Genomic DNA, 24192 nt, shown 5'->3' with positions numbered 1-24192 from the left:
GTAAAGGAAAATAAAAATGATGGATCAAGTGGACATTTACATTTATAATAGAGCTGTGATATCATTTGCCGGTCTGCACTGGAAAATTTCATATACTCAATGAACAGACCATATATACAGCAATTAAAATAACACGGCTTTAAGAACTGACAGGTTTGATGGTATCATGTCATGGAGTCATATCTAAAGGTTTTAATTCAAATCAGTTATAATCAATACTTCTGGAGAGCCAGCTGGTCACCAAAGGAAACATGAGCAGCTGGAGATATTGGTTACAATTAATTTCAGTTAGATTGCTTAGACGTAATTTCATTAGTTACATGATTTTTTTTTGCATAATATTAATGTTTATCGCATACTGCTTTTACTGTTTATTGCATACATGAATTTTTCTAATGGAGATAAGTTTCATAATATCACAGAGTTATCAAAAGCGTAAATGCCTGATCTTCAAAATTTAGCGATATTGTGAACTTATTTTATTTTTTATCTTGCAAACTTCTTAGACTCATCACAATTCTCCAACCTTAGCTTTATTAATTTCAATACATCATAGTATAATTAATTTAGTATAAACCGAGTTTATTAATTTCAGTTAATAATAACATGCTTATTTTTTATTTGCAATAAATGCTAAACTTGAAAAATTGTGAATTTTATTAAGATTTCTGTATTTTTAGAAATTCCAAACATTTAGATGGGGTAAGGTATTTCGGAACAATAAAAAAAATACAATTATTTTTGTGAGTTAAAAAAAAAATCTCAGAACTTATACTTCTGCAAATTCTCTGTATTTATTTTAACCTTTAATTTTAAAATTTGATTTCAAGATATATATATATATATATATATATATATATATAAGTAACCAATCTATAATAAGAAATAGTTTGAAAACGAAACCAAACAGTTTTGAAATCGCAACTAAAAATTATTACCTATTCAAACTAAAACCAAAAAAGAACTTCATAGTATTTAGAGAGCGCAACTGCAGCTACTTCTACAACACAGATGAATTGATACAAAAGTATTAAAATCAAGTTAATAGGAAAATTAAAAGAACCAAATAAAAATTGAACCAAAAAAAATATAAAAAAGAATCCTTTTGATTTCGAAAATTTATACACTAATCTATCTCATGAAAAACTAATAAAGGTCTGCACTTTTATATATGACGAATATTTAAATGAAAATTTAATTTCTAAAAATAACTGAATTGAGTTATGTAATTTTAATATTACTGAAAATTACGTTTTTAATGGTATTAATTTTTATAAACAAGTCAAGGGCATTCCAATGGGAACAGCTTTCTCAAATGCTTTAGCTAATATTTTCCTACATTGCTATGAGAAAAAAATAATTAAATATAATTTAATAAACGGGTGGAGATATATTGATGACCTACTTTTGATTAACTTCGACAATACTAATATTGTTACTAATTGCTATCCAAAAGATTTAATTCTAACAGATACAAATAAAAATCAACTTGAGGCTACCTTTCTGGATTTAAAAATCGAAATTGCTGATGATAAAACAATAGTTGGTATATACGATAAAAGGGATGAATTCAACTTTAAAATAACAAAACTATGTAACTACCATTCCAATCTAAACTCTAAAATTTTCAAAAATCTAATTTTCTCACAAGTTAACAGGATCAAAAGGGTTTGAAATAATAAAAATTCCTATATTGAAGCATCAAACAACCTCATTAAAAATTTAATTAAAAATGAATTTCCTAGAAATTACTGTAATGTCAATTGTTTAATTAAACAAGGTATGGTTTAGGATTAATCCTTTGGCTTAGATAAAAATAGAACTTTTCTTGCATATTAGATCACTCAATAGATGGCGCTGGGAGCCTACAATTTTTTACCTAATTTAGCGTTATTATTTTTACCGTTAGTGTTTTTAAAAAGCGGGAATCACAATCGAAAGCTTAAAAATTCCATAACTGCTGATGGTATGTTCTGTCCATTTCGTTTTTTCCTTTAGTGCTATTTTGTTTTTATTGTTATTTTTGTTATTTTATTTTTACTTTGTAGTGGTTATTTTCTTCTAATTTGTTGTTTTGTATTTTCCTTTCTATTAAAATGGTATAGCTCTCGGGCCTAATTTCAGGGGATTTTCGGGTCACGAGGAATCATTACTAGACTAATGTCTGCATTTCCTCACAGAAAAAATCCCTTTCTTTGAATGCCTGCCTGAGGGTGACCCTTGAAAAAGTCTTCAGGCCGAATTCTTTTTTATATTTTTTTTGGTTCAATTTTTATTCGGGTTTTTTTGATTTTATTAATAACTTGATTTTAATACTTTTGTATATATATATATATATATATATATATATATATATATATATATATATATATATATATATATATATATATATATTTATATATATATTATATATATATATATATATATATATATATATATTTATATTTATATATATATTATATATATATATATATATATATATATATATATATATTTATATATATATTATATATATATATATATATATATATATATTTATATTTATATATATATTATATATATATATATATATATATATATATATATATATATATATATATATATATATATATATATATATATATATATATATATATATATATATATATATATATATATATATATATATATATATATATATATATATTAAAAAATATGATTGGAATTTGTAGAGATATTAATGCTTAAATCATTTTTAAATTATACATTTTCCATTTAACAGCTTAAAACAATTATTTACAAATGTATTCCAATTTAATATATAATGTGTCATTTTCACTATTATTAATTTTTTAATTCCATATTTTTTAAAAAACAAAATATTAATAATTACTTATGTTGGCAATACACATATACACATTAAAGACTTGAATTTTAGTTTATGGTTATCAAATTCTTCAATTACTGAACAATATTAAAATCATTGAAAGTAAAATGGCAATGAATAATTTTATGATCTGACATGGGTTTCTTTATTCCATTTTGTATTTAATAATGCTGAACAAAGTATCCAAGTATGTTTATATATTATTCTCAGTATTTGAAATTATATATTCTCATATAATTTTCATTTAACTGCATTAATTTATCATTGAAGTTTCAAAAATGTATTGTATCTGTATGAGTACTGGATGATTTTATGATATGTATTTTGAAAGTTAGGAAAAAAATACTGCTTATTAAAGTATGAAAGAAAAATATTTTATTATTATTATTATTATTTTTTAATTTTTCGTATTACATTTTTACAGACCAATAATATGTTTCATCCTGCTATTTTTTTTTTCCCAAAAATTAAACTTCGGGAAAATATTATTAATTTGTTATCTCTTAAAAGGGCATTTCGTATGATCAAATCCAATAAGTAACATTCAAGCACCATTAATGAGATTTTTTTTTATCAATGTAATAATCGCTTGATAAAAATTTACGGAATAAAAAAAATCTATTTATTTGACATTATTTATATTTCCATTTTAACAATCCATTTCTATTTTAAGCAACCGATTTCTAAAATTTTCAAAGGATATTTTTCTATCTCGTATGGTAATTACAGTCAATTTAAATAAATATTACAAAATTAAGATTCTGTAATACTGTAAATAGAAAACTATTGATCAGATTTACTTTTAATCAAGGAAATGAAAAGTGTTTCGTAAACATACCGATAGATGGCGATGTACTCAATGAACTCTGGAGAACATAGGAAATTGGATATTGAAAAAAAAAAAAAAAAAAATAGCAGTTAATCATACCTGCTATGATAAATATTATTGTTGAGGAATAACAACAATATGACACTTGAATAAACGTAATCAGTCATGGTATAACTATTCATATTCATTACATGTTCTTCAAGTTTCTAAAAAAGTCTTTGTCATCAAATTATCAACCCTTGTTTGTAAAGAATTTATATATGTATATATATATTTGAATAATTATGACGAGTTAAGAGCTAACAGAAAGTCTCATAGCATAAAAGCACGCATTCCTGCATATAAAATTACTGCATATGCTTTTAATGTTTTAGACTATATATGGATTGAGTGATTGGATTTTAATAGCGCAAAAGCCAGACATGGCTATGCTGCGCCAAAGACTATATATGGAAGATGATTTTCAAATTCATTTACATAGCGTATAAAACACTGCGAAGAGCGGAAACAATTGAAAAGAAGATTAATAAATATTGCCCTTTTAAATGAATTCCTTGAAAAACAATATTCGCGTTTTCGAAATACTAATCTTTTTTCATACTATACTATTCTTTTTCCATTATACTAATACTATTCTTTTTTCATCATACTAATACTATTCTTTTTCCTTCATGCTAATACTATTCTTTTTTCATCATACTTACACTATTCTTTTTCCTTCATACTAATACTATTCTTTTTCCATCATACTAATACTATTCTTTTTCCATCATACTAATACTATTCTTTTTTCATCATACTAATACTATTCTTTTTCCTTCATACTAATACTATTCTTTTTCCATCATACTAATACAATTCTTTTTCCATCATACTAATACTATTCTTTTTCCTTCATACTAACACTATTCTTTTTCCTTCATACTAATACTATTCTTTTTCCTTCATACTAATACTATTCTTTTGCCTTCATACTAATACTATTCTTTTTCAATCATACTAATACTATTCTATTTTCAACATACTAATTTTTTCACTTAAATCATTGAATTCTAAGAAACCATATGAAGATTAATTTTGAATTGAGTATTTGGTTCATTAAGACAAAACTAATATTAAGTGAACCTGAATTACAATCAATTTTCAGATTTCTTAGCAATAATATAATTAATAAACCAGTAGATAAATCACAGAAAGTTTAAGAGAAGGGAAATCCTTGTCCATGTATAAAGAATAGTCTTTTTTTTTTTTTACTGAATTTATTTTTACAGCAAATTTATACTAAAAAAATTATTTTACCATCATTCACACTGAGAAATATTTACGAACTTTAAATTATAAACAAAATTACCACAAATTACATTTTTTTTATTTCTGAAAATCCTGCATTATTATGATGTTTTATATCTGTCCAATAAAATATATTATTATTTTATTCGAGGTCCTTTTTGTTATTACTCAAAAGGTGAAAACAAAAATTAGCTGAGGCTTTAATTTCCCATTTTTGGTGAATGTTTAGTTTATTATTACTCTAGACATAAAGATGTATTATGTTTAGAAAAGTTGAAAATGTTGACAAAAACCCATTAATCTTCTGATTTTGGTTTTTTACTGTGCTTATGTCATTGATATACAAAATGGGCGAGTATGAAATTAAACAATAAACAAATTATCTTAAAAACAAGAGAATGATTTTATATAATAAATAAAATATTGCTTTTATGAAATGAAATGTTTTAAAATTATCTTAAGAAAAGTTTAGAGTAGACAGAAAATTTTCGAAAAAGAAAAATGAAAAAAAAAATAATAATAATATTAATAAATTTAATATGTGTTAAATGTTGACCAACATGTATTTGTATGCATTTTACATGATATTTGTAAAGAAAAATGACAATTTTTACTTACATTCCACATAATGAATCTGCACTGCTGTAAACTAAATAATCTAGCTCTCTTTTTCATAAATGATGGTTATGATTTTAAAAAAATGAAAAGTAACATTATTAAGCATGTTATTATTTTTGAGTTATATATTATCATTACAAAATAAATTAAATCTCAACGTTTATTATATTTACTTAACAATTGCGAAAATAGTTAGAAAAAAATCATCGCTTACTTATCAGCAGATTATAATATCAAAAAATAAACGGATACACAATTAAAAAATAATGATGTTTTGAATATATTTTAAAATTTTCAGTGAAGGATTATTTTTCCCCAATTAAATTAAAATATTTTATTTTGTTACATGAAACAGGAACATAATATATTTTATGCTTAGTTAGAGATAAAGTCCTTTTTACAGGGTTTTTTTAAATCATTTAGTTGATAGCTACTAGTTATTTGTATAACTCCACTGAATAAATATCTATAAAGATGTAATTGGAGGTGAAGCGCTTTTAAAAAATCTTGCTATTGATTTAAAGAAAAACAATAAAAATCGGTACGCCCAAGAAATATATTTCAATGAAAAAAAAATTAAATAGAAACATTTTTTGTTTTTACTTTATATGTTATAATGTGTACTGAAAGAAAAAAAAAAGCGTATTATATTTATTAGCAATTTATTCATTTCTTGGAAATTAAATAATAATATATTTAAAAAAAATAGAAAGAAAATGATTCGCTTTGTATATATTTAAATTTTTTATGCTGGGTATTATTTTACCACATTTCCATTAAAAGAATTTATTTTACAAAATTGAAAAATAATATAAGATATCGTTCATCTGATTGAAGATTAAATATTTTGTATGAGCTCCAGTTGTTTGTTGCTTGATAATAGTTGATTCGTTTTATGAATTTGTAATTTAACCTGTAATTGGAGACATGAATTTGTTTAGGGCCAGAAACATAAAATCAAAGACTCCATTGATTTTTTTTTTTGTCTTGGGTAAACAGAATAATTGGTATTTACTTTGGCAACACAGTATATTCTGAAAACCATGTGATTAACAAAAGTCTTAAAAATATTAATATTAAAAATGTTAAAACCAAAACTATTAAATTTTGGAAAGAAGTGATAAATAATCTAAACAATTTTTTAATGCGTACTTATTTCTTTTAGATATTACGGAATGACACCAATTTTAATATCTTTTTAGAATTTCATAGACAAAAATAAAGAATACATATTTTAAAATGTTATTTTAAGAATGATTCTTTATTCTCTTTGCATTATCCAAATTTAAAAGAAGAAATGTAAAACAGTAGACCCACAAAACCACTACGCGTAAACCACTATATCCAAAATTTTATTCATTGCTATTATTTTGCGTAATTGCAAAAAATTTAAGATTTGGATATTTCACAGTCATAAGCAACATATCAATCAAGAAAATGTACGTCTAGGCTAAAATACTGTGCTGAGGCGTCTGGGAATGCGAACTCACTAACGGCTTCTATTAATAAATTAATTAATCTATTTTTTTTTTTACACATATGAATAATTTTAAAAATAAACTATGTCGTCTTCCTCTTTTTCTGAATCTACATCCAAAATTTCTTCACATTCTTGTTCCCGTTTTATCTTCATGATCGCTTACAAGGGTTTTATGCATTGCCAATATCAGAATCATCCTAAGAAATTTCGCTTTCTTCAAACCATTGTTTTATCAAAATCTGGATCAATTGGACTATTTTTTTTCCTAGAAGTACCTGGATGAATATTAATTCATTTCTTTTTAAACAACAATATCTTATTTTAGACAAAGGAACTTAATTGCAATGCGAAATACTTAGAAATTAATTCGCAGTTTCAGAGATGTGGAGTCAGTAACTGCATAAATAACAACAAACACTTTGAAAAAAAAATAACTGTGTTATACACAACTGTTCAAACTTCTGCCTATATATTAGTAAAAGAGCAATTTGAATGTACTGAGGAAATGATTGTATTCACGGATAAGTAAACCACGCAATAAGCAGAGCTAATGCACAACGCGGAGTCATTTTGACTTCCATGTCCAGTTACGGGTTAAAATACTTTAATTAGTTTTTAAATGATGAATAACAATAAAAGCCTGTTATTGATATAAAGACACTGCGTAAGATGACAAAAACTCTTCCAATGAAAATTATTTGGGCTGCTTAAAATTACAATTTGGAACAAAAAAAAGATGAGAATGGCTAACTTATAACATATATTTTTATCCCTGTATTAACAAGATAAACAGATGTTAATATATCACATATCCTTGCTATATAAAAGAGATACATTTATACAAAAAAGCTGTAATTTACGAAGTTAATTTTATTTATTTGAGTAATGATTCATGATTTGCTAAATTCACATAATAATATTTTTTTATGCGACTCATTTATGGTCTCTTCTTCAAAACTTATAAAATTCTCTAAACATTTTTCAGATAAACTTCGCCAAACTTAATTTGTCAACAACTAAATAATTCAAATGATCACCCGAACATCTTCCTAGTACAAGAATCTCATGACAAAAACAGGAGAATAGGAGGTCTTCCTCGCAAGTGGACAAGCTGATTACCAGGAAATGGAAAGGCTGGCATTATCACCAATATTCCTTTGTTTCAGATGAGAGCAGAGTAATAGTCAAAATTCTCAACAAAGACTCTAATTTAACTCTTATATCAGCATATTTTTCCACAGCCACCAATATAAAAGAAGCAATAAAAAAATATTTAGGAAGCCCTCAAGAATTTACAGAATGAAAATGTAATTATAGGTGTTGATATGAATGTACAGAGTATCTGCGTATGTTACTGTTAAAATTACAAAAGAGGATATTAAATGGAAAATTTCATAGCTGAAAAATCCCCAGCTTTTAAATTTACCAGAAATAAAGCTACTTTTCAACGCCTCAAGGAGGAAGGCTGGTTTGATCTAACTCTTGAATCAAATACGGTCTTAGCAAGCTTATGAGATTAAGAAGTTAAGGGAAATGGATCGCTGATTGATCATCAGAATGAATTCAAATATTAAATCAGAAGTTTCCAAGTGGTCTTATCTTAGATCTAAATCAAAATTTGGAGGCCATAATATGTTTTGCAACCATTTGAGAAAAAAGCGTTTTAGATTAATGAGAATCATTCAATACTCTTCAATAACTGAAATTCTCGACTTCATTCAAGAAAAAATTCAGTTGGAAATTTTAGATTTCTGCCTACATTCATTCAGAATTAGAAAAATTTCTAATTCTACAATTCCGAGTATTTCTTGATGAAATCAAAACCTGGAAATAAAGAAATAAGGAACTAAATAGAATGAAGAGACGTGTGAAATGAAGCACAGGAGGAGAGAACATTGCCAAGCATTTTAATCAAGAAAAAGAACAGTCTACAAAAAAGAAATATTTGACACAAAGAGAAGTACTTGGAAAAAATTTTCTAGGAACAAAATTCCTTTTATGGATCTCTATTTAAATCAACAAAGTCTGTACAGCCACCCTCCTTAATTTTCTATTTGTTAAAAAATCCGTTCACCAGAAATGCTAAAGATTCTCCAAATAAAATCCGTCAATAGCTTTGTCTCTAAGTAACAGGAGTAAAAGCTGTAGCGGATGAAAAGAAGATGTCGCCCTCAAGGCGTGTACTTCTACCCTTTTCTGTAACATAGTTGCAGACGAAAGTTTCAAAACAGATTTTGCCGGGAAATCCATTTGCAAACATATGCAGTCAACTTCGCATTTGTCATCAGAAGGAGAACTTGACAGGAATTGGAAAAACAAATACACTTCGCACTGAAATCTTTTAAAATAGGGATTGATAAAAACAATTCGAAATCTCAATAGAAAAAAATCACATTATATACTTACAGGAAAATTGTCCTCAGGACAAAACCATTCAATAGAACATCCAATCTCTAAAAAGAACGTCATCTCTTAAATATATGGGAGAAATATTACATGAGAAGCTATACTGGATTACTCATATTCAGGAACAAGGTTCTAAGGCGATCAACCAATATCATCAATTTTGTAGCATAGCAAGAAAGAAAGAATAGAAGATCTTCCATAAGAACTACAAAAAAAGTTCAAAAGAACCATATAGTCACCGAAACAGTCACGTGAGGCTTTTCCTGTGTGGTGTAAGTGCTTGGCCACTTTTAACTACTTCTAGACAAGAAACATTCTAGCACTTACTTAGAGAATCTTCATCTTTTATATCACTTGATCATAGCGTACAACACCAACAGCAGGTTTGCAAATTATTACAGATATAAAGCCCCTACTCCTGAAAGCTTAACTAGAAGTCATTTACACCAATGAATTTGCATGTGATGACAAATTTTCCTAGAGAATTTACAGAAAAAAATCAAGAATTTTCCTTATTTCATTGTTTTAAATAGAAAAATAAGTCTCAACAATTGAACCTTTTTAGGAGGTAACAATTTCACATCTTACGCAAATGAGTCGGAAATAGAACTGGAAACAGGGTCTTTATATTGCGCATTCAAAAATGGCTCTTAAAGTCCTTGAATGGAATGGAAAACTGGATGAGTTAAATACAGTATTTCATGTCGAATTGTTTGGATTGAAAAAGAACTGTTATTCGAGCTAATGAAGAAAATAAGACAATTAAAATTTGGGCAGACAGTTTCTCAAGTTTATTACCAATAAAAGATTACCTTAACATTATCATTTCTCAAGTTTATTAGCAATAAAAGATTTCCTTAACCTCATCAACTTGTCTGAGGCAACCAGTTTCTTCTCTTCTAAACCCCAAACCTCGCCTTAACATGTATCAAAGCCCTTGACAGTTATATGAGAAATGAGTAAGCTGACATTCTGGTAAAAGCGGAGATAATGCTACAGTTGAAGAAGCTCCAAAAACCCCGGTGCTATCTTAAACAGCGTCACCAAGAAATATAAGATAATGGCAACACTTTTGGAATAATGGAAACTGTGGCAGTTCTGTTTAGTCATCGAAACGATAAAATTGCAACCATTCCACTGGTGAAGAAGCCCTATTGGGCCGGGATAGCCTGGTTGGTAGAGCGTTGGCTTTGTGTCCCTTAATTTGCGAGTTCGAACCCCGCCGGCCGAAGATTCCCTCGTATTTGGTGGCTGACGCGCGTATACATCTGTCGTGGTCACAAAGTCCTCCATGTCTCGAGTAATACCACTGGGAGTAGTGGCTCAGGGGTGATCGTTCTATTTTAGATCTAAATTATGATCTGTGGATGAGTGAATGAAATGCGTGAATGAAGTCAGCCCCATAAAAAGCGTAGTGACATGTGTCGTTCTGTTGGCCCTAGATGGCGCTACTATACAAACAAGAGACGCTCCCCCACCGGCTTAAAATCGCTGTCTTCGTAACAGCGAGCTTGCCCGTGGCAAGTGCCATAAGAAACAACAACAGAAAGCCTGTTTGTCCCGTGGGCGTGTTCCATTTCCCTCTTTTCTAATTAGAAACTACTAATTAGAGGATTTTTGCCCTTATGAAGAAGTCCCATCAACTTTGCGACATATTGTCTTTCAACTCTTTCAGGTCATTTCAGATAACGCTCATCTTCACTAAAATGTCTTTGATACATAAATAGACCTTAATAATTCATTATAAAAATGAATCATAATCTTGATTCCCAATTGATCATGGAGACCCTGTAATTTCTTCCATGCAATATTTTAATACTCCTCGCTTTTTATTCATAGTATATCTTCATTCATAGTATCATTAAGTCTTATAGTACCTCATTTTTTTAATAATTGCTTTACTTCTTCCACTCATATAGTTGATTCATCCAATTTCTTTGTATTCCAGATATTTTTCGTTCTAACTTTTACCATTTTTGTAATGTTATGTGTATTTATATTTTATCATTTGTATGTTTTTTCACAATCGATTGTAATATTATTTTTTTTTTCCTTTCTTGTTTTTCAATAAAGCCCACCTACATCTAAAGCGAACCGGAAAAGGGTAACTTGAGCTCTAGAAACAGAGGTGTGGTGTTTTTGTGGTGTTAAGTATTAAGTACATTGTATTATAAACAGTAATGTTAGATTCAAAAAAGTATTTATTTAGCATTCATTAATTAAAATCTCACCAAACAGTATTCCTCAATAATTTCTTTTTATTTCTTTCATTAGAGTTAATACTAAAGAGAAAAGTTTAACTTTCAGAAACGTATTGTATAAATTTCAAAATTATCGTGATTTTTTCCTGAAAGAATTTATATATTTATTTTATATTTAAGTGGGGAATGATAGATAAAATTCCAAATATAATATTTAATACAGATGTTACTGAAGACATTATTTTACTATCAATAAATGTATTAATGAAATAAATGTCTTATCTTTTATTCAAATAGATTTAATTAGACTTCAATTTTTACGATTCCTAGTCATTCAAGAAAATATGATCTACATAATACATCAGGATAGAAAAAAAAAGAATGCTTAGCTTCTTTTTCTTACGAATTTACAAATTTCAATAGCAATTCACTTATAATACTTAAGCCTTACTTTCAAAAGTAAGTCGATAGAGAAATAATTTCGGATCTATAAGTTGGAGTGGTAGATATTGCGAATATTTTCCCCTCAAAGTATCTGCATTACCAACAAGCCCTTTAAGAAATAAATATTCTATTCCCCTACCCTTTCCCTTTGCAGAAGTTTCAAGCTTTTTGATCCCCTGAGGTTTGTTTGTTTACTTGCCTCTCTCACCTTATTTCCAGATCAAAAATTTTTGAAATGTTTTTCGACAAACCTTATGATGCGTTTCACAGGATATTGAATTCCCATCCTTTATTTTAAATCGGAAGCGTTGAATTTCACATACCAGCAAAATTCATAATTGAAATGTAAAGATATATTATAACATTACTTATAAGAAGCATCTATAAAATAAAGAATAACTATGTTATTAAAAATTAAGTGAATTTTAAAATTGCAATATATATTTTTTTATTTATTTATTATAACCTTCAATTAGAATTTGAATTTCGATAAATATATATAGAAACATGTTAATTTACATGTTTATCATCTGAATATATAATTTATATGAAATTTTTGAGAAAGATAAGAGAATGATTTCACACATTTTTAAATCACTAGAAGATATGATTTATTTTCTCATTTGCACAAAAAAAGATATATTTATCGAAGACCATTTTATTGACTCTCTAATTTCTAAGGTCATTTGAATTTAGGCCCTTTAGAGTATCGGACCTTCCAAGTTTATCCTTCTTTAAAAAAAAATTCCAACTCACCCCATAAACCTCAATGATAATTTGTGTTCTTAATGGCTTGATATGTAAAAGACGACCCCCCTTAGCTCATGGATACATAAACAAATATATGCTTGAACATATTTTGAGAATTCTCAGAAAGTTTCCTTCTGAGAGAGCAACGCCAACGAACAAAGCACGCGCCTTTGGTACTCAATCAATAACTCTTAAAGAAAGAGAAATAAAATTATACTGTCATATTCATCCATTTTTGGAGTCTGCCATGATTTTATGGAAAAGTTGTTTGGAGCTCTTTTTTTCTAATCGAGTTAATAATTAGTATGATTACTTCTTTAATATGAGCATAAACAAACAAGACATGAAGGAATTGTAGTTCATTAAGAAACTTTTAATATCCTTTTTAATTTATTCTTCTTGAGTCATTCACCGATCATCATGCTTTTCGCTTACATAAGTTCTTCAGTATAAAGGGCTATTATTCTATCATTAACAAATAAGTATGATATTTGTTGTCAGATTTTGCAAATTATTTCCTTTGATGTTTAAACCTATTAAAAATCTAAACAAACAAGAAAAAGATATCTATAGGACCGATATTATATTTTATCAATATTTTCAAATTCAAACGGAAAATATCTCTGAAAATCCTTTGAATTTTGATAGTTATTTTCTCGGTTAATTATAAATACATAAGTATTCATTTTGTGAATATGAATGAATTTAAATTAATTCTAAGGATTTCATTTTAAAGAAAGAAATTCGCTTTCTGAAAATTAAATATCATTTGTTGTTAAAAATCTAGATTATTAATCTTAGTTCCCTGATTTCTATAAGAATATAATTCTATTTTACGAAAAATTTAACTTGTTTCAGCTTGTTTGTTTAATTTCAGTTCAACGATTTCTTTCCTATATTAAATATGTAAGAAAGAAATGCGATCCAGCTTTGGAACAACAACAAATTTTCCAGTTTATATTAACGTTCCGTTTTAAAGGAATAATAGAACTATTGTGTGATGGACCTCATAATTTTGAGCCGCGGTCAGATAACGAGCTGTCAACTTTTCTCCAAACGTCCACACCACACCAGCGGAAGGACGTTGGACCCTGTCGAATTTAACATGTACCCGACCCGCTTACTCGATTGTTCTTCGGTGGAATCGGCTCTCGAACTTAAAGTCCTCCGGTTTCGAAGCCTGACCTTTCCATCAAGCCACCGACCACCTTGTAATCTACCAGAAGCTGCTTTTTGAATACAGGAAGCAGCTAAAGAATACCGTTCCCATAATTTTCTTACCTATTATTACTGACAATACCAAATGCCATACAAAATCATGACTTTATCTATTTTGCAACATTAATCAAAATCATACTGATTACTTTGACTTTCATCCATCATGCTCATTGGTCGGGATTATTTAGGACACGTCTCAAACAGATCAGCTTCTAGGATTTTACTTCAGAAAAATCAATTCTTTATTTTTATACACTCATTAAAATCACTATGTTTCATAGTCATACACAGACTTTTGAGGTTTTAAAATATGTGACGAATTTAATATTTGATGTGTCATCGTTTTATTTGTTGGTGAATATGAAAATAAATAGATTATAAAAGCTGCAAATACGGTTTGTGTTAAAAAAAAAACAAATATGTCAAGAGTATTTTTTATTTAAAATGACAAAGAAGTATGATGAGATATTAAATTTCATACCAAAACTTGAATTTGTAAACGGGATTACAGAAAATTAATTCCTTCAGAAGTTTACAACAAACTAGATTTATTAAATTAAATTTGGAAAAGCAATTGAGATTCCTAGGAAAATTAATTATATTTTATTCATAGATTTTATTATCTGTTTTTCATCATTTCTTTCGTGGCATCTATTATATTGTAGTTAAAATAAACAACTTCTAATCAATATTCTATTATTTTTAGATTGTATGCATGAAAGCTGACCTTTTCTTTAAAAATAATGTAGATGAGTTTTGAGTGCACGAAAATGTTTCTTTTGAGATTATTAATTTTAAATAAATATTTTTATTATAACATTAGATGAAAGATATTTTCTATTCGTAAATACTTTTGCTAAAATCGGAAGGTAATTTAAATGTGATAACAAAGAAAAACAAAGTTGAAGTATTTTTCGAATGTGCTTTTTTTTTTTTTTTCTTTTTTTTTAACTTTGTAAAACACTTTGGTGTAAAACAAGCTTCCCATTTTTTTTCACTGACAAAATTTGACTGATAAAAATATTTAGGAAAGAATATAATAAACACTTTTTCGGAATTCAACAGAGATTAATCAGACTGGCATTTTTTGGTTTGTTTTGCATTTTTTTTAATTACTTCTTTTCAACTGCCTAGTATATATTTGAGAAGTATGACCTTCTATCCTTTCTTTTCTTTATGTAATCTTTGGCTCACTTTTATTGTATATGCATACTAGCCGCCTTTGGCGATCAGTTGGTTCGCCAATATTAATGTTCGTTTAAATTTTAATGATTAAATATTTTACACAATTCCTATTTTAATAGATTCTTCATCCAAATATTTTAAAACTTCAAATTTTGATAGTCATATAATTTACTCATAATATTATAAAGACTTTCAGTCATAACGTAATATGTATCTCTCTAATTTTCTGTTTGCTCTGGTAGAATTTATGCTTTAAATTAAAGTGGAAATAATTAATCTGCAATTAATAATATTTTTTTACTGAAACAAAGTATTTTTTTTTATAATATGATTACTGATAACAGAGTCGCTGAGCCTTTAAACTTTATGAGCACCAAAGAATATCTTTCTTAATTTATGTAATATCTCAAGAATTTGTCAACAAAATTTTCACAGATTATCATGAACAGATCGATTAATTAACAATGTTTAATTTTAAATGCATCAAACACTAAGAAAATAAAATGAATCGTTTAAAATAATCGGTCGAAAAATCTACTTAAAAAACGATGGTTTTAGAGGTTTTAAAAATCTTCTTAAAAAACGATGTACTTAAAACTATAAGCATATACAAAAAATTTATAACTAACATAAATACAATTTAATTACAAAAGCATGCAATTAACCTAAAAATAATTTAAATCAAGAATCATCCATTGATAATATTGTCAACAATCAGAAGACAATGCGCATGCTTGAATTTTCAACGCCAGTTACGGTAACGCAAATTCGTGAATTTTTCTACTCCAGTTGGGGTAACTATATGCAGATTAGAAATTTTGAATTTCCTTTATTCGGTGTTATTTTAATTCAAAAGTACTTCAGAATGAATCTGAAAGATCGATTAATTAACAATGTTTAATTTTAAATGCATAAAACATTAAAAAAAATAAACAGAATCGTTTGAAATAATCGGCCGAAAAATGTTAACCCTAGCCTCTTTACTGTTGGGGAAAAAAAAACTGAAGCTTTACTCATTTGGCGTTGGGGAAAATGAAAAGATTTTTTGGAGGAAAAGTTAGTTTTTAATTAATAATTAAAATTCTAATTAAAAATTCAAAAAAAGGGACCCCAGGTGCACATTCCCGACCTCTAAGGTATACATGTACCAAATTTGATAGCTGTAGGTCAAATGGTCTTTCTGTAGAGGGCCAACACACACACACATTGAGTTTTATATATAAGTATAGATATTAATTTAGTTTATTTTGCGTTTTACATATTAATCGATAGGAATGTATTGATTATTATATGTTATATCAATATGTGTGCATGAATTGATAAAATATATATTTAATTATACACTTCAATGAGCGTAGTAAATTTAATGTAACTTAGATTTTTGCTCATTTTCCAGGATGTCTCTTTTGCAGAAAAACAAAGTGTTGATGAATTTTTTTTTTATTGTTTCGCTAATCTTTTATTTCTGCGTTATTATCTTTTAAAACTCATTATTATTTCGTTTATTACTGATCCCTTCTTATACTTTATATTTATCTTTCAGAATAAAGCGAAATACATTCTGTAAGAAAATATCATTTTCTTTATTTATAGGATTTTTGAAAGTTGCATTTTCAAAAAAGAAAGAAATTGGTGCTATTTTTAGTAAGAATGCTATAAAAAATATAAAATAAAAATTGACTTTTTAAATATTTTACTTTTATTGAAAAGTTAATTGATATAGATGCAATATTAGTGAAGAGTATAAAACGCTATGGAAACTAATTATTTCTGACAGAATACAAATATCTCAATTCTGAAGAATATTAAAAAAATAATATTTGCGTTTTTCACTTATATATTATTCAGAAATCTTATTATGAGTTATAAATCTTATTATCTTAATGTATGTTAGACATTTTTTTTTCCTGAAGTATACGTCTGTATTATGGTGGGGTTTTTTTAAACAGTAAACGTTTTTTTTTTTTTTTTTTTTTGAAAAGTTATTTTAAAGTAAGCAATGATACATAAAGTTAACCTAAAAATTCCTTAATAAATCAATAACTTCATAAAGAATACTACGAAATATATTCTGACAAATTTTGTTTAAAATTCCAAACTTCATTCGTCATTTTAATAAAAATCACTGATGGGGAGTGTGTCAAAGTTTGAAAATTCAACCATAGCTTAAAGCAGTTAAACACGACATTTAAAATGATATCAAGGTCAAAAGTATGATCCTTTGAGACTAGAATTTTCATCATCCATTAGTCTGATGAACTGCCCTAGGAGACATTAATACGATGTCTGCGAATACCCGAAAATATCTGAGGAGACTGTTTGTTTATAGATCTACTGGAGACCTTTGATCCTCCCTTACGCATACAAACTAATTTAATAATCCTTATATAGCATGTACTAACTGTTTTAGGCTAAATTGAGACTGACACCAAGTCAGTGTAACGCTCATAAGAGTATCATATATTTTCTACTGGGTATTTTAAAAGTGTAAATGATTCCATTTATTTAATATAAAGTCTTAATTAATCATAAAATATTATTTATCAAATATTGTTCTCTGTCATCGTTGTTAGGCTGTTGGTATAATATATATTAAACAAGGACTAGTCTTCAGTGTTCATGCGAGCATGTGATTATATTGTTTGTGCTATAATGGAATATACAGTTCTTAAGGATTCACTAACCATAACTTTTAGGGGAAATATGGTTTTTCAGATGCATGTTCAAATATTTACGTTCAAATGCTTAGATATGAATGCCTTTCAATGGAAGTTGCATATTCATAGACAACGGATGGTAAAATCTTTGTCAAATGACCTGTGCTAAAACAGTCAAATTTATATTTAAAAAAATGTATCATAAAAATTTAAAAACAGTCATGTGAGATCTGCAATTTTGAGATTATTCAATGTTGATGTCTGAATGTTAATGAAATGAGCTGAACCGCATTGCTTCGCATGCAGTCTTAATCATATTTAAACACTTTGATCAACAAGTTGAATCTTAATTAAGGAAGTGGTGTTCTCCGTGAAATAAAATGAGACAGGCAAACATCGATTTAGATCGCATTGAACAATCGTTCCGATCTAAAGAGATCAGATCATATTCTTTGAAAACAGGTTCTAACTATTTTGTCCTTACAGATTCTAATTTATTTTTTTTATCAAGATATGAATAGGTACTTTTTATAAATTATATTATAGAGTATCAAGCAAATTATTATGTGCAAGGTACATGGTACATAAACAAATACATTTATACAAAACAAACAATTCTTCTTCTTCTAATTCACTCGTCATTCACTCATAGCACAACTCTCCTTTACTTCGAAACTTTGACTCTGAATCATTTAATAATTCATTTTTTTCTAAATAAAGAATATAATTCTCAAATAAAAAGAAAGTGAACTTCCAATTTTTCTGCATCTATCAACTGAAATAATTTTCTTATGTATTCATTCAAATACATTTATTCAATTCTTGATTATATTTGTAACATCCCAAGAAAAGCGATTTTCAACATGGTATCGACTGTGAATTAATCTAACCAAAATTTGAGACTGAACTGTTTAATTATTTATTAAGTAAAAGTAAAAATTTTCAAATAAAAAGAAAGTGAACTCTCAATTCTTCTGCATCTGTCAAAAGACAACTTAAATAATTTGCTTATGGATTAACTCACCTACATTTATTCGATTCGTGATTATATTAGTAACATCCCAAGAAAAGCAATTTTCAGCATCGTATCGACTGTGAATTAATTTTGAAATGTATTTCATTAACTGTCATTTGCCTCGGGATAGGACCTAGCTTACCAGAAGATATTCAGCCAGTACTTCCGTCAGATTAATTCTAACCGGGAGAAATAAAACTGATATGCCTTCGGAGAAAAATATGTTCAACTGCCACCGGACTGCAATCCGTGACGGTTGCAAATTCGAACGCCCCATCTCTCCAAAACTAATCCCTTCATTTATTTAAACGAGCCACGACGTTGCTGCCCTGTGTTTGACAAATAATTCCTGCTTTACAGACTGAAATAAATCGCGACTGCCAGAATGTCTCTCTTTCCGGATCGGGGACAGATGGACAATTTCCCCCAGTGGAAGGGGGCCTGAGCAAATGATATTCAATCATATGGTGGTAAGGGGAGGAGGATAAGGCACATTCGAAAGCTGGAGGAAAGTGTTCTGTAAACGTTCATTAGTTATATCAACCCAAATGTTTCTAACTTTCATCTACGTGCCTTTCCGCATGGAAAAGAGAAATACAGAAATGAAGACATGTTTTCCTATATAACACTAAAATAAGAATTGATTTGCTTATGAAGACGCTATGCGTGTTCGGTTCTATTATAAATTTGGTACTTGTTACAATTATGTCTCTTTTTTTAATTTTTCGAATGCCTTTGTTCGAGGATACCATTAAGAAGTATTCCTACATTTTGAAAATGAATTAGAAGGATTTGCTATAGTTACATATAGTAATAAAAATACTTTGGCTTTAAATTATTTTGGGGAAACGTTATCATAGAAGTTTATTCGAATTTTAATGACTTCCATTAGCAATTTACTTCTATACGGAATTCAGGTGACAGTTTAGATATAGTTTTGTAATATTTTAAGAAAAAAAATTGTTTTATTTTAATCATGAAATTATTAATTACTTACTGATTTATATTATTAAATTTAAACAAATCATAATACTATCAGATTTTATATATCTAAAATAAAACTTTCATAGCTTTTCCGAGTAATAACCCCATTGCTGCAGAGAAAAAAAATCTAAAAATATTTTTAAAAATGACACTCAAAAATTTTGTGACACTAAACAATATATATTTAAAACTTATTGAAGCACAACTAGCAATAAATTTAATCCAGTATCATGTTTTAGTAAGTCTACGAATTTTTTTTATCAATTAAATAAAATTATTTAATTCATTTCGTCCAATAATCCAATATAATTCAATTCCTTATCATAACACAAATATTTGCAGGAAAAAATGCTTGCACAGTTCGGGCGAAAATGTTAAGATTTTAGAGTTAGTGGCAAAGTACTCTATCGATACTGAAAGACCTGTTCACCGAAACTTCAGTGAGTTCCTGATATGCCTAGATATCACTGTGTACTTTCCTTCCTTACATCATTAAGCTTGAGTGATTGAATTATCGCGGTGCGAGCTTTGTTTTTTAGAAAGGATCTCCTAAATAGATTTGGGAGACAGGATGGTTTTCTGAGAACTTTTAACAGTGACTGTACACATCAGCTGAACAATTACTTTTAATATATCAATCTCTTAAGAATTCGAAATACCACTGTGGTTTTAGAAGTACACAGTACATTATTCTAATACTTGAAAGAGAAAGTAAGGTATACTAGTTTTCTGAAGTAGTATCTGGATTCGAATTATTTTAGGGCTCAAAGTGTTAAAATCTTATTGAGTTTTATGAAATTGTGTCTATATCTCAGAAGCTATTATATATATTTAAATTATATTTTTTTTCTAATAAAAGAACACAATGTTACTTAATAAAATAATGGAACAAATTTCTGAAGTATCTTAAAAATCGTATTTTTGCCGATTTTTCAAGCATGAATGTGAAACAGAGGATATTGAAATATCGAAACATGTACATATGATAATAAAGCTGAGATGCTAAAATTCCGGAATTCTAAAAGATTTCTGAATGTGTGCAATAGTTTCAAAATTATATCTAAATGAAATTACAAAAGTTTCTTCTTTCTTGATTTCAATCACATCAGTATTTTAAGTATCTCTAACACGCATTTAATTATTTTTTACAATAGCAATATACTGATTGGCATAAGTTGCAATCATATATAGGATATTATTGTCGAATAAGCATTATTCTAAAATGTCATTTATTATTATCTCTTACCATTTACTACCCTCAATATTTGGAAGCTTTACAGGCTTACAAGTTGTTTTTGTTTTATTTTTTTTTTCTTTCGAGAAGTAAAATGCATTTTTTTCCAATAATAAGAATTTATTACCTTATTTTTGTGTTTCCTAAAAGCAACATGTCTTTCCTGCCTTGCTTCACCACATGTAGCAGCATTGTAAGGGCATTTTTCTGCTTTCTACAAGAATCTTCGTATTTTTCTATATTTTCAGTCACAGAAATTTCCTTGCACTTCCTACGTTTTCTGTCATTAATTTCAGCTTCAGAAACCTCAGATAATAACTTCTGAATTTCCGATAAATTTTTCTTACCTGAAAAATTAAAATAAACTTTTTCTGGATGCCATTTTATAACTGTTATGAAAAAAATTTAATTATTGTCACTTATACAAAATCTAAATAAATATGAATTCTATACGTACAAATGGGGGAAAAAGTGGTTGCGTTGTATCTATGAGATACATTATTGATAATAAAGATGATATTTAATACAGTAAATTTGAGTATAAAAAATTTTAAAATATATTAAAAAACAGTATTATTGATTTAGAAAATACAAAACATTAAACGCAAGCAAAAATATAAAAATAAAATTTAAAAAACGTTGTCGCGTTGTGTCTCACAGATAATCTATAACAGACTTTTCGAACATCACACTTGAAGTACGAGAATAACACTAACATTTATTCCAAAACAAATTAGGGAGATAGCAAAAAAGAATTACCTCTCAGACATAACGTCTTTTAGTTATTGAAAAAAGAAATAATCGTTTATCTCTTATACAAGGCGCTACTAACGGAATATTAACAAGAAAAAATTGTTATCAATAGCATAATATTCAAAAGTAAAATATTAATGATAACAGAAAAAGTTTTTAACATTGGGGACTATTTAAAAAATTAGACAATAATACAATGGATAAAATAAAATTGGTATTAGTAAGAGATACTTTGTCCATCAACATTTATGCTTCAAATATTCTATTTGCAAGTGAAACATAAAAAAAAATGGGTTTTCGTTCGGCAAAATGGTTTCAAGAAATTCCCGACGTTTCTTAAAGTTTATTGATGGATTCAGACTATTTTCCATACATATATACTTTACGAAAATGCATTGCTCAGATGTTTCCTCATTTTTAATATCTGGAAATTTAGCTGACATGATAACACTGCGCATCATTTACAACGAACTAATTTTGAATTCCATTAGAGCGTGTTAATGGAAACTCCATCCTGTTGCCAAACTTCTCCTAATTTCTAGCTATAAGAAAGAAGCAGGGAATTTTTAAACTTGAATGCTTCCCTCTACCAATAAGAAAGAACATAACTCTGTTTCCTCCATATCCAACTACTAACCAGACCAATGAATTTCCTCCTCCATTTGTCAAGTTGAATAAAATTCTTCTTTATTCTTCAGACAATTCTTCTTTATTCTTGAGACAATTATTCTTTATTATTCATCTATATAGAGAACCGTTTAGATCACAAGTCGAATTTCTTCTCATCTGAAAACATCACAGAAATCTATTCCTTCGTCTACAGCATGTGTTCCTTAGCCAAAGATAGCAGCTATCAATGTGAGTTTGATTCAATTTTGGGTTTTTTTAAAATGAATTCTTCTGATCGTTCTCTTTAGTTTAAATTACTTACTTTGACGCATGAGTAAAGACTGCTTGATTTAGAGCCTAGGTAGAATTTCTACTGATTTTTACAAGCTAGTGAGTAAGGCATTGTCTTTTGTAGGATTGCTCGTTTTCTTTCTCTTTCCATTTCTGTCTGCATTTTTGATGAAATTAGAAACTGCATTGTTATTGACGTGCAGGATACGAACAAAACCCTCAAGTACCTTTATTATGACTTTTCTATGCGAAGATAGGGTTGTTTTGAAACACATTTAATAATAATCCCCTAGAAATTACTAAAGATAAAAAAGATAACCAATTTTTAACAAAACATTTTTTTTTTCTTTTGAGGAAATTAATTAAATAAAAATCTGGAGTTGTTCTTTTACTTGCGCATAATCAATCAAATAAAAAAAGAGATATTCTTCAACTTTTTTAAAACTAGAAATCATATATATTAGTTTTTTTTAATTAACAGTAGTGGTAGACATTTTATTTTTAAGTGAAATTAAAGAAATCCGTGATGAACAAAATTTTCACATGAATTTGATAATCGGGGCAAAAACATAAAACATTATGTACAGAGAACGACTGTCCTTCTGTTTCTGCTTTCGCAATATTGATATTAAAATATTTCCGAAGTCTATGTGAATATCAAATGTGTAAAATATAGAAGATAATTCTCTTGGTGAGTTTCCTTTTCGATTTAAAATTGTTTCATTTTGATATATCGACAAATTCAATGGCTTTATATTTTAATTAATATTTAAAATTATTCTTGTCCTGCGAATGAGCTGTTAATTTACAAAAGTGTTAAACAAAGTATTTAAATTAGGACAATTTAAATTCATTGTCTAATCAAGGGGCCCAATAGGACAAGCCGATTAACATTGTTGTAATAAAAAATCATGGAACTAACTAAAGCGCCCGGATAATAAGCCGATTTGAAAAATAGCAGAAATGTTTGACATTTTAATGTCACATAACAAAAGATTTGTAATTTTAAAAAATATATAATTATTATATTAAAGATACATTTGAATCATGTTTGATTATTTTTTCGAATTTCCAGGGAGTAAAAATGAAAGAAAAGATTTCATTTGATATTAACGAGCTAGAACTTACTTCCTAGCTCTTAGTCTCTAATGAATTGGCAAGCGAAGTTTTAGCAAACAACATTTATTTTATATCAAAAACAATTTCGAATTTTGGAACGAAATTTGATGCAAAATTCATGAATTATTAGAACATTTTGGTTTCAAATGGAAATGTATGAGATATTAATTAATTAATTTGATTAATTAGTGAATGGAACAAAGTAAATATGACACCACTAGACATTTCGATCAACACCAGTTT

Source organism: Argiope bruennichi, chromosome 2 (assembly GCF_947563725.1).
Source record: "Argiope bruennichi chromosome 2, qqArgBrue1.1, whole genome shotgun sequence".
In the NCBI taxonomy this organism is placed as follows: domain Eukaryota; kingdom Metazoa; phylum Arthropoda; class Arachnida; order Araneae; family Araneidae; genus Argiope; species Argiope bruennichi.
This window is presented reverse-complemented; position numbering follows the sequence as displayed.